This window comes from Pseudophryne corroboree, chromosome 2 (assembly GCF_028390025.1).
Source record: "Pseudophryne corroboree isolate aPseCor3 chromosome 2, aPseCor3.hap2, whole genome shotgun sequence".
NCBI lineage: Eukaryota > Metazoa > Chordata > Amphibia > Anura > Myobatrachidae > Pseudophryne > Pseudophryne corroboree.
The window spans coordinates 172,203,012-172,214,673 of record NC_086445.1 but is presented as its reverse complement, the minus strand read 5'-3'; the positions used below and the strand labels follow the sequence as shown (position 1 = coordinate 172,214,673).

At 45.8% G+C, this 11,662-nt stretch overlaps 1 long non-coding RNA gene across 1 annotated transcript; it reads left to right on the top strand.

The window, feature by feature from the left end:
• Nucleotides 1-749: 749 nt before the first annotated feature.
• LOC135050611 (uncharacterized) lies at nt 750-6,205 on the top strand. Its single transcript, XR_010241696.1, has 3 exons — nt 750-824; nt 2,307-2,402; nt 6,112-6,205. It is a non-coding gene; the product is annotated as an uncharacterized LOC135050611 (long non-coding RNA).
• The last annotated feature ends 5,457 nt before the right edge of the window (nt 6,206-11,662 follow it).

The following is an 11,662-nucleotide window of genomic DNA, read 5'->3' as shown; positions in this document are numbered from 1 at the left end:
AACGATCTATCCCCTCTGGAGCTCAGTGTCCTGTCAGCGGAGATAGTGGCTCAGACCCCGCAGGGCGGACACTACTCCCACCCTTAGTCCCACGAAGCAGGGAGGCTGTTGCCAGCAGCCTCCCTGTAAAATAATAAAACTCTAAAAAAAAACTTTACCAAAGAAGCTCTGTAGAGCTCCCCTAGCTGTGACCGGCTCCTCCGGGCACATTTTCTAAACTGAGTATGGTAGGAGAGGCATAGAGGGAGGAGCCAGCCAACACTCTCAAACTCTTGAAGTGCCAATGGCTCCTGGTGGACCCGTCTATACCCCATGATACTAATGTGGACCCCAGCATCCTCTAGGACGTAAGAGAAATAAAAAGAGCTGGCGCTTTGGCCTTATCCTTCTTATCTCTCAAACATTCCCCACAGCAACCTTGCCTCTTAGCCTATCTCCAAGGACAATTCAGCATCTCTCTCTGACTATTATTACTTATTATACATTAATGCCTGCAGTGGCGGATCCAGGGTAGGGGCACACAGGCCCGTGCCCCCCCTGTCATTTCTAGCACTTTTTTTTTCCAAACGTGAGCAGCAGCACTGCAGCGATCAGGCAGCGTTAACTGACTACTTCCGTGATGGCTCCTCCCCTGGTCTGCCTCCAGCTCTGTCTCCTCTACAAGAAGAAGCAGGCACACAGCTGCAGGAGTGAAGATAGGTCAGCCGTTGTGCCTATCATTAGGTGGGCTGGACTATTCAAATGCATGCTGACAGGACTCGGAGCCCTGTGGAGGCGTCAGCTCAGCATGAGACTGGAGCGGAGCGCCACGCACACTGACACTGGTGAGTTGCAGCAGTGACAGCAATGTGCTGAGGCTGTGACACTATAACAATGTGTTAGGAGGCTGTAAACAAGTGACACACGCTGGTACTTGGCTGGCAGGAACTTTGGTGTGACTGTGTTAGCTCCGTAGTACTGTGAGTCTGTGCGCTGACCCCATAATACAGCTCCGTTTTATGGGCTGTGACCCTGGGCTGATAACCTTGTGTTCTGGCTGCAGAAAGCCTGTAGCCAGAGCCAACTAATGTGCTGTATATCTTTCCTGTCACACCCAGATGGCAGCGTGTATGCACTCTGGTACAGAACTAACCCCTCACTGGCTGTCAGAACATGCTGAAGCTCTATATACATATATTTCACACATACATGTATGTTGCACAGTCACACATACATACTGCACACATGCCCACTGCACACATACATACTGCACACGTGCCCACTGCACTTCCGCCACTGCACACATACATACTGCACACATGCCCACTGCACACAAACATACTACACACATGCCCACTGCACACATACATACTGCACACATGCCCACTAAACACATACATACTGCACACCTGCCCACTGCACATACATACTGCACACATGTCTACTGCACACATGCCAACTGCACATATGCCCACTGCACACATACATACTGCACACATGCCAACTGCACACATACATACTGCACATATGCCCACTGCACACATACATACTGCACACATGCCCACTGCACATATGCCCACTGCGCACATACATACTGCACACATGCCCACTTGCATACTGCACACATACTGCACACATGCCCACTATTACACATATGCCCACAACACTTACGCCTACTGCACACATACCCCTTGTACACATAATACTGCACACATGCCCACTATACACATACATTTTTTATTTAAATTGCGCTCAGTGAGGCAGTGATGCGCTGTTGTCAGTGAGGCGGAGATGTGCTGCTGTCAGTGAGGCGGAAATGTGCTGCTGTCAGTGAGGCAGTGATGCGCTGTTGTCAGTGAGGCGGGGATGCATCGCTGTCAGTGAGGCAGTGATGCGCTGTTGTCAGTGAGGCGGGGATGCATCGCTGTCAGTGAGGCAGTAATGTGCTGCTGTCAGTGAGGCAGGGATGCGCCGCTGTCAGTGGGGCAGGGATGCACCGCTGTCAGTGAAGCGGGGGGGTGCCGCTGTCAGTGAGGTGGGGATGAGCCGCTCTCAGTGAGGCGGGGATGTGCCGTTGTCAGTGATAGGGGGATGTGCTGTTGTCAGTGAGGCGGGGATGTGCTGCTGTTAGTGAGGCAGAGATGTGCTGCTGTCAGTGAGGCAGAGATGTGCTGCTGTCAGTGAGGCAGAGAAGACATTGAAGGGGCCGTGAAAGTGCTGTGGTGTGGACATTGAAGGGACTGGTGGGGGGTGTTGTGGTTATTGAAGGGGGAGTGCTGTGAGCTGGACATCTCCGCTTTATTTTTACAACTGACTATAATGCACAGGCTGTGGAGAGGAGCCAGGCCGCCATTACTTGGAACAGTCATCCGGAAGGATCAGTCATCGACTAGGAGACAAAAGACCCACAGCATAGCAAGCAGGTAAGTGGAATGGCCTTGTTTTTTGTGTGTACCTCCCAGTGTGACTATAATGAGGGGTGTGGTTCATGGGGATTGCATATCTTGTGAGGTAATGCCCCTTGTAGTGATACCACCGCCCTTTACTGTAAGCACGCGTGCCGAAGGTGCGTGCAAATACAACTGGTACCACAGACATTCTCCCCTTCCCCTATCATGGTGCCCCCCCTGTCATTTTTTTCTGGATCCGCCCCTGAATGCCTGTATATAGGCCCTCATTCCGAGTTGATCGCAGAGATTCATTGCATCGCAAACGGCCCGAAACCAAGTAAACGCGCATGCGCAAAAGCGGAAATATGCATGCGCGAGCAGAGCGATACGACACTTGTGCAGAAATACAACACAGAAAACTGCTCGTAACACAGAAACGAAAACGGGGAGTGCCGAAGGCGTGACAGAGGCGCGACTTCGCAATCTGACGACATGGGCGTGAAAGTGGGCGTCTAGTGTGGGAGTATGCAACTAGCAGTAGGCGTGTTTTTCGCAAAAATGCTTTTTCGCAATGAAACAACATAGCAAAGCCTCGCTATCTTGCTGCAGCAGCCGAGTAGGTCTGCAGTTACTCTGCATTTGCAAACTAGTGTTACAAGTGTGTATGCACTAATTACCAGTTAATTGGAGAGCACATTCATCTGTTGGCCAATTACTTGCTAAACACTGCTCTGCTGAAGTACTTCAAACATCAATTCTAAGCACCTAAAAATCTGTCACGCTGACAAATATGGCTTTTATTTTTGTGCAAGTTGTGTTTTTTATAAATTATGTTAAGTGCATTATTTAATGTTTTAAATACTACAAAATGCAAACAACTGAAATTAACCAAACTTATAAACTACATCAGCAACATCTAAACTACATAAAATGTTACCTTTGTATATCCCAAATATCAGGACCAACATAATGCAGCATACACTTAACATAATTATTATTATTATTATTTTTTTTAATATCTGTCAAGGTTTAAATTGCTGTCCTGTTGCCCATAGTAATCACAAACCTGAGTTGTGTCTTTTTTTGTAATATGGCAATTAAAGTGTGTTGCAAGTCAAACCTGTTGCATTTTTCAAGATGGTTTTTTTTTTTGGTTAGAAAATTTTCCTTGTTCCCCAAGTGTCTATATGCTTTGCTAAACTTTAAAGGACTAAGATTAACATAATGCATTAACTAAAATAAAGGACACATTTTTTTAGTTAACAATAATTTATTACTACTGTAATATATTTCGATATCAAAACAACATGGCTACAGGTGAGTATCACAGGCAAAGATGGACCAAGCAGCAAGCAGATGGCATTGACACAAATGACATAGCAGAACTCAGTACTAGGGAAACTCCAGCTTCTGACAAAATAATGATTTTAACTTCAAAAAATAATATGCTGTAAACACCCTGCCAGACAAATATATTTGGGGAACTGAGAAAGATTCATGAGCCACCACACACACACAACAATACACAGCACACTAGGATGAGGAAGATGGCTCTGGTGTACTTGGCAAAAAGCTCACAGGCTACAAATATCACAAAATAAAAAAAATACATTTCACTAAGAGGGAGTTAGCCATTCTGGCCACACAAGCCTACACAAAAAATACATAGAGACAACATGTAAAACATGGGTGCTGGCCATCTGGAGAGACATCACTTTCTTCTTTTTTCCCCCGCCTGATGCTGTTCTTCTTGGTTTGGTCTGCGGAGCGACCTTCGTGGGCCCTGCCCAGTGGGATCTTCTTCCTGGGCAGGGGCAGGGGAGGGAGCCGATGTGGCTGGCTCTCTGCCACTGTGGGCAAGGGAGACAGCGATGGCCTGGAGACCTTGCAAGATGTTATTTGCAAGGCTTTGGAATGAGGAGGCAAGTTGATCTTGTCCCTGCCTGATCTCTGCCAGACCTTGGCAGAGTTGAGTCACACCTTGCGCCACACTGGTTCTGTGCTCAGTGAGCCGGTCAGCTATCTGGCTTACATCCCGGATCATCCTGTCCTGAAATGCATTTAGGCTCTCACCATACCTAGCAATTTCAAGCAGGATCTCCGGGATAGCAGAGGGTTGGGTGGGAGGGCCAGTTGGAACCTGGATAGGTGGGATTTGGGGGCCCACACTGCCCGAGCCACTAGGTCCCTCCACCTCAGCCTCAGCCACATAACCCTCCTGTGACTCGACCTGATCACCCCCCTGTGCTGTGTTATGTGCAAAGCAAATAGAAGAATGTGTGGGAAAAAGAGTAGAAAAAAATAATATGAGACTTTTGTATTTAAAAAAAAAAAAAAATATATGCGTAAACTTACCTGGCAAGTCATGTGCTGTCAGGATTTCAGGCAGGTCCGTGTCCATATGAGACACTCCTTGCCCCTCCTCATAACTCACAGAGTCCATCGCTATCTCCTCCAACTCTGTATACTCCACAGCGACAGCTGGTCCTCCACCTGTAGCCCTTGAGGCATTCCACTCCGCAGCCCTCTTGCCCTTCAGGCGGGATTTGAAGTCGGCCCAACTACATATGTTTAGAAAAATAGGGGCAAGGTAGAGTATTAATATTTTTGGTAAAAATATATAGGACACATGTTCTGCTTTTGTTTGCTATACACAACATCACATGTAACTACCTTTTAAAGACTACTTAGCACAGATAATGGACTGCCAAGATGCACTTACCGTCGTCTAACTTCCTGTGATGTTCTGACGATAGAGCCGACTTCATTCACAGAATGAGTGATGTCCCTCCAGATGCGTTCTTTCGTAGCAGCACCCATGTTTTTTGGTCCTCTATGTATTTTTGACATGGCCTGCGTGACCAAAACACGCAACTCCCTCTTAGTGAATGCTGGCTGCCTTTTTTTACGTCTTGAAGTAGCCTGTGAGCTTTGGTCCTGTTGCTCCTCACCATCTTCCTCATCACTAGCAGCTTCTGTATGTTGTGGTTGTGTGGCTAATGATGAATCTCCCTCAGTTTGCCCAGTATGTGTGTCTGGCAGGGTAACCCCACTTAACTGTTGGGATTCAGAAGCTGGAATGTCTCTAGTACTGGGTCCTGCGTCTTCTGAATCCGCAGAGGCGGATTCCAGCATTCGCCGCTGCAAATCTATGCGTTTTTTGGCCAATTCTACCTGCTGCCGCTGCAAGCGGTCCATCTCTGCTGCAAAATCCTCACGAGTAGCCATGTTGGTAATGACATGTCTGTACGCACAGGTGTGTAGGTATTTATAGGTACGTGCGCAGCGTTAATTCACACAGGTGTAAATTATGCTAATAGTGTGACTGATTGTACTGCTTATTTAAGGGCCTGCTTTGCAGCCTGTGTGAGTGGGTGTTTGATGACAGTAGCTGGTGTGTTTTGTGAGAGAAGGTGGTCGACGTTTGTACTTTGCAGAGTGAGTATTTTTTGCATTGTCAAGCATACAGATGTCCGTTTATTAGCTTATAGCATGTAGAGCGTAGTGCGTTTTTTTTGGCGAAGTTTCGTTTGCGAGTATTCCTACATTAGTCATTTATAAAGGCAAGTATGTTTGGTGGTGCAATGGAGGTGGGTTTCTGTATTTGGGAGGATATATGTTTGTTATTTAAATGGATTAGTATGACATATGTTTTTGTTTTTAACCTGTACTTTACAGTGTGTATGTTATATTTGTTAGCAAGTTTGTTTGTGCTATTAGCCTCTTTGTGTGTCTCTTGTAGGTGTCTTTTTTTTGGAGAAATTATCCAGAGTTTGTTTGTAGGCAATTAGCCTTTTTTTATTTTGGATTTATCTGCAAGTGACTTGACATTTATTGAGCAGGTAAGTACCCTATCCCTGTGTGTCCTGGAGTATGTGTGTGTAAAAAGTGTGTATCTTATGTTTTTTGGCACATGTTTTTGGATGTTTCCAAGTTTTTATTATGCTCAAAGTAGGGCTGGTCTTGGCTGTAATACCTACTAAAGGGAGCCCTTTTTTTATTATTTAGGATCTACCGTATATACTCGAGTATAAGTCGACCCGAATATAAGCCGAGATACCTAATTTTACCACAAAAAAATGGGAAAAATGACTGACTCGAGTATAAGCCTAGGGTGGGAAATGTACGGTGCCAGGGGTGTTCATGCTCAGGGTGTCATGCTCGTTGCCAGGGGTTTCATGCGGTAGGTGTTATGCTTGTTGCCAGGGGGTAATGCTTGTTGCTAGGGTTGTGCCCCCAGTGCCACATATACCCCCAGTAACAGATATCCCCCCACAGTGCCAGATAAAAACATGCTGCCATTGCTTTGCCCCCAGTAGTTATGCCCCTTCTTTGCCCCCAGTAGTTGTGCCCCTCTTTCTTTGCCCCCAGTAGTTGTGCCCCCTTTCATTGCCCCCAGTAGTTGTGCCCCCTTTCATTGCCCCCAGTAGTTGTGCCTCCTTCTTTCTTTGCCCCCTGTTGCAGTGCCCCCTTCTTTCTTTGCCCCCTGTTGCAGTGCCCCCTTCTTTCTTTGCCCCCTGTTGCAGTGCCCCCTTCTTTCTTTGCCCCCTGTTGCAGTGCCCCCGTCGCCGCTTACAAACACACAAACACACACAAAAACAATACTTACCACTGCCCCGCTCCTGCTTCCCGACCGCTTCTTCTGCTGCTGCGCTGCTCCGCTCCGTCCGTCCGCTCGCTCCATCCGGCCGCTCGCTCCATCCGGCCGCACGCTCCGTCCGGCCGCCGCTCTGTGCGGCCGCCCGCTCCACGGCACCCGATCATCTCTATGGGAGAGACGTCATGACGTCTCTCCCATAGCAACGCGCACAGACACTAGAGGTCAATAATGACCTCTAGTGTCCGTCCTGGAGCCGGCTGCAGCGGACGCCCACACAGCCCACGGCGTCTGCTGCAGCCATTGACTCGAGTATAAGCCGAGGGGGGCTTTTTCAGCACAGAAAAATGTGCTGAAAAAGTCGGCTTATACTCGAGTATATACGGTAATTATAAAACTCAGTTACATTATTCATACTTAGTTGTTATAATATATATTGTTGCTGTTATTATATGGGTATGTTTGTAATCGTTCACACTTTTGTAATTGTGATGTTAACCTATGTTTGAAATACTTAGTTAATTTTTTTTTTCACTTTTGTTTCCAATTTTGGAATTTTGTCCCGTCATTTATTCCTGAAGAAATGTCGTATGCTCCTAAAGTAAGTTAACACCCATACACTTTGACAAAGATTATTGATGACAATGTGTGTTTTGAATTTATGTTTGTTTAAAAATATTCTTACCTTCATTTTAAGTTGGTGATGTCGATTTTTGTGGCTGCTGAAGCCCTCCCACCCCAGCCCACGGAACCACTCCCACCCCAACCGCTGCCAGCCCTCCAACCGCAACCGGCTCCTCATCAACCAAGGCAACGGAGGCGTGCTAGGCCACCAATTTTCCGTACCCGTGTCCTCCTTTTTGGGATCCCTGATGATGTGGTTTTGCGAAGATACAGGCTGCAACCTCATCTAATCCTAGACACTCTCTCCATAATAGAGAGTGATCTTGAATCTTCAATTCGGTATCCTACAGCAATAACACCATTGACACAATTCCTTGCTGTGTTACATTTTGTTGCCACTGGTTCCTTCCAACATGTTGTGGGAGATCTGGTTGGCATGTCGCAGGGCCAGTTCAGTAAGGTCCTGCGGCGTGTCAGCCAGGCTTTCATCAAGCGTGTTAAGCAATTTATTGCTATGCCTTTGGATGTTGGTGCCCTAGATGTGGTGAAGCGGCAATTTGAGGAAGGTGGTAGTCGCTTCCCACATGTTATTGGGGTTGTGGATGGCACACATGTAGCTATTGTGCCACCAAGACATAATGAAGAAATTTATAGAAACAGGAAACTGTTTCATTCTCTAAATGTAATTGTTGTTTGTGGGCCATCCCTCCAGATCCAGTCCCTGAATGCGATGTTCCCGGGGAACTCCCATGATGCCTATGTAATTAGACAATCAGGGATATGGCAGAGATTAAGTTCGAGGCAAGGACAAGACATGTGGTTATTGGGTGAGTTTTTGTTAATTTTTTTTATCCAAAATATTTTGCAAATATAATATTATACTTAAAATATTTTTTTTCCATCAAACAGGAGACCGTGGATATCCTTGCACCCCCTGGCTCATGACTCCTTACCGTAAGCCCAGGCCAGGACCACAGACGGCATTTAACTCCGCGCTTACTGCCACTAGACAGCTGGTGGAGCGCACAATTGTTGTCCTTAAAGGACGTTTTCGTGTGCTCCACCGCACTGGTGGCAATATCATGTATTCGCCGGAGATGGCAAGTAAAATAGTGGTCCTGTGCGCTATCCTCCATAACATCGCTGTAAGGAGTCGCGTGGAGCTTCCTCAAACAGAGGAATTTCCTGATGAGGAGCCAGGGGTTGGGCGGAGATACGGTGGGGGGAGTGTTTCCCGGAGGGGCAGTCAAGTAAGGGCACACATTGTGGAAGAATATTTCAGATATAGTTTTATATTTTTTTTTATCATTTTTAAAATCTAAAAACAATGTATGTTTCTGTGAATTTTGCTATGATGTCATTAAGGTAGCCATTGAAAGCTCATTGTGTATTTGTTTTGGTGTGTGTGATTATATTCATATTTGTTTATGTAAATATTCAAACATGTTAACCTTACAATGTGTGTTTGTGGTTTTGTTTTTTCCAAGTTGGTTCAAAATTTTAATCTTTTTTATTTTATTTCCATTCCTGTTTTCTGGAAATTAACAAACAACATATGTTACTAAATGTAACGTGCGCAGCGTTAATTCACACAGGTGTAAATTATGCTAATAGTGTGACTGATTGTACTGCTTATTTAAGGGCCTGCTTTGCAGCCTGTGTGAGAGAGTGTATGATGACAGTAGCTGGTGTGTTTTGTGAGAGAAGGTGGTCGACTGTGCAGCTGATTGCTCATACAAAAAGTGGTGAGTACACAGTTTTAGTTTTTATGATCATAAAAGTGTGTGTGTATAATTGTGCGAATAGGTGACTATTGGCATACACTTCCGCGACTGCGTATTTCCGCTCTAGCGAACACCCCTCTACTCTTCACAGCACTGCAGCCAGCAATAGTGTTGTCAATGCACACATAAATAAAGTTTTTTGATATGACACCATATATCTTAGACCAATCACATGCCAACACACACTATAAATATATGCCCAAATAAGGAAAACGCCATTGCCATGATGCGTGCAGCACCTTTCACCAGGCGGGAGCTCCGCGTCCTGGTAGCGGTGATGAACCGCCGCGTAGGCCGCTTTATCCCAAATCGGGTTAAGCGCGAGGCCTACGCGGAGGTCCGCCACCTACTGAGTACTCTCGTCCGCAGCAGGCGGACCATCATCCAATTAGAACGGAGATGGAGTGATCTACGCAGGAGGACTCCGGAGCTGTTGGCGGAGACCCGCCAGCAAAACCGGCAAATGCGTGCACGCAGTAAGTTACATTACATAACAGAGAGTATTAGCAAAAACTGTGCAAATTTACACTAAGTGGTAGTCTGTAATTGCAACACTGACTGAACTAGTTTAATAAATATGACAGTGTGTGTGGTTAGGGCAAACAGTACTGACTGTAGCAAAGTGATTCAAAACAAGTGCATGTTGTACAGAATTAATACACAGGCTGGAAACTGTACCAAATAACTTGATCAGTGGTGTCAATATAATAAGGTGGCTTGAATAGTGATCTGGTGATGTTGCCTATACCAATCAATATGACTCAATGGAATAGATTCAGTAATGAGCATCAAAAATGTTTTGTATAATCAGATTGGTTGCTATGGACAACATCAACAGATTTTTTTAAAAATAAAAAAAATAAAAAATGTTAGCCCTGTGTCTTTTACATGGGACAGAACAGTGTAATTGACAAATGGTGTTTATGAAATTTTACATGCAACACAAAATATAATACATATATCATTATAGGACGACCACAACGGCAAGCTGATGCAGGGAGGCAACATCAGGCCCCTTCTCAGCCCCTCTCCCCTTCTCACTCCCCCTCCCCTTCTCACTCCCCCTCCCCTTCCCAGTCCCCCTCAGCTTCCCAGTCCCTCTCAGCTTCCCAGTCCCCCTCAGCTTCCCAGTCCACCTCAGCTTCCCAGTACCCCTCCCCTTCCCAGTCCCCTTCTCAGCCCACCTCTCCTTCTCCTTCTGTGCCCCCTTCTCCTCCTTCCCAGTCCCCTTCTCCTTCCAACTCCCCTTCTCAGCCCCCCTCACCCTCTATTGGCCAAACACTCTCTCCGCCCCCCTCTCCCTCTCAATCAGACCCACCCACAGAAAATACATCCCCAATCCCTCCTCCTTCCCCCATCCAGCCTCCTTCCCCATCCCTCCTCCTTCCCCAATCCCTCCTCCTTCCCCCATCCAGCCTCCTTCCCCCATCCAGCTGCCTTCCCCACCCAGTGAATGGGCAGAATAAGCCCCTGATGAAATTAGTGGGGTTCAGCATGTTGCAGAGGAAAGTAAGTGTTTTAACATTTTTAAAATAATGATTACCTACTTACACTTACAATGTCAAAACATGCACTGTTGTACTGTTTAAAATGTGCTACCAAGGAAAAATATTTGAGTTATTATTCATGGTGTACATGTTGCATTTAAATTTTTGTGAGTGTCATTATATGTACAGTGTTTATGTGTGCAATGTTTTGTGTGTCCACTCTAGGTCGACACTCATTAGTTCGACAGGGTTGCCAGGACAACATGGTTTATATGTGCTCAGTTTTCAGGCTAACATTTCTACCTGAGTGGAGTTTAGTATGTTGTTAGTATGTTACACTTGTGCCTGTGTATTCATAATGTTTGCACTTTCAAATCACATGCTTCACTTTGTTAGCCAGCCTAACAACACAATGATTTGTGGTGTGAAAGTTAGACTCACAAAATGCTTATTGGATTTTTCAACACCTGTTTGACCTTATTTAGTAAGGGCGGCTTTCAGGGAGTGTGGGCATGCTAGGATATGTTGTCCTTCTGAAGATGTTGATATGCAGTGTGATGATGCAGGGCCAAACCCCCAAAAATTGCATTCTCTTCACTCCAGATGTGAATGAATGCCAACATGGTGTTACATTTACTAAGATGGTAGTTCTCTTTAACATGGGATGTTGCCCATAGCAACCAATAAGATTATACTTGTAATTTTTTTGTCAACTTTTACAAGATAATATGTATAATTTGATTGGTTGCTATGGTCAACGTCCCATCTTAAATAGAACTCCCGTAGTAGTAAATGTACCCC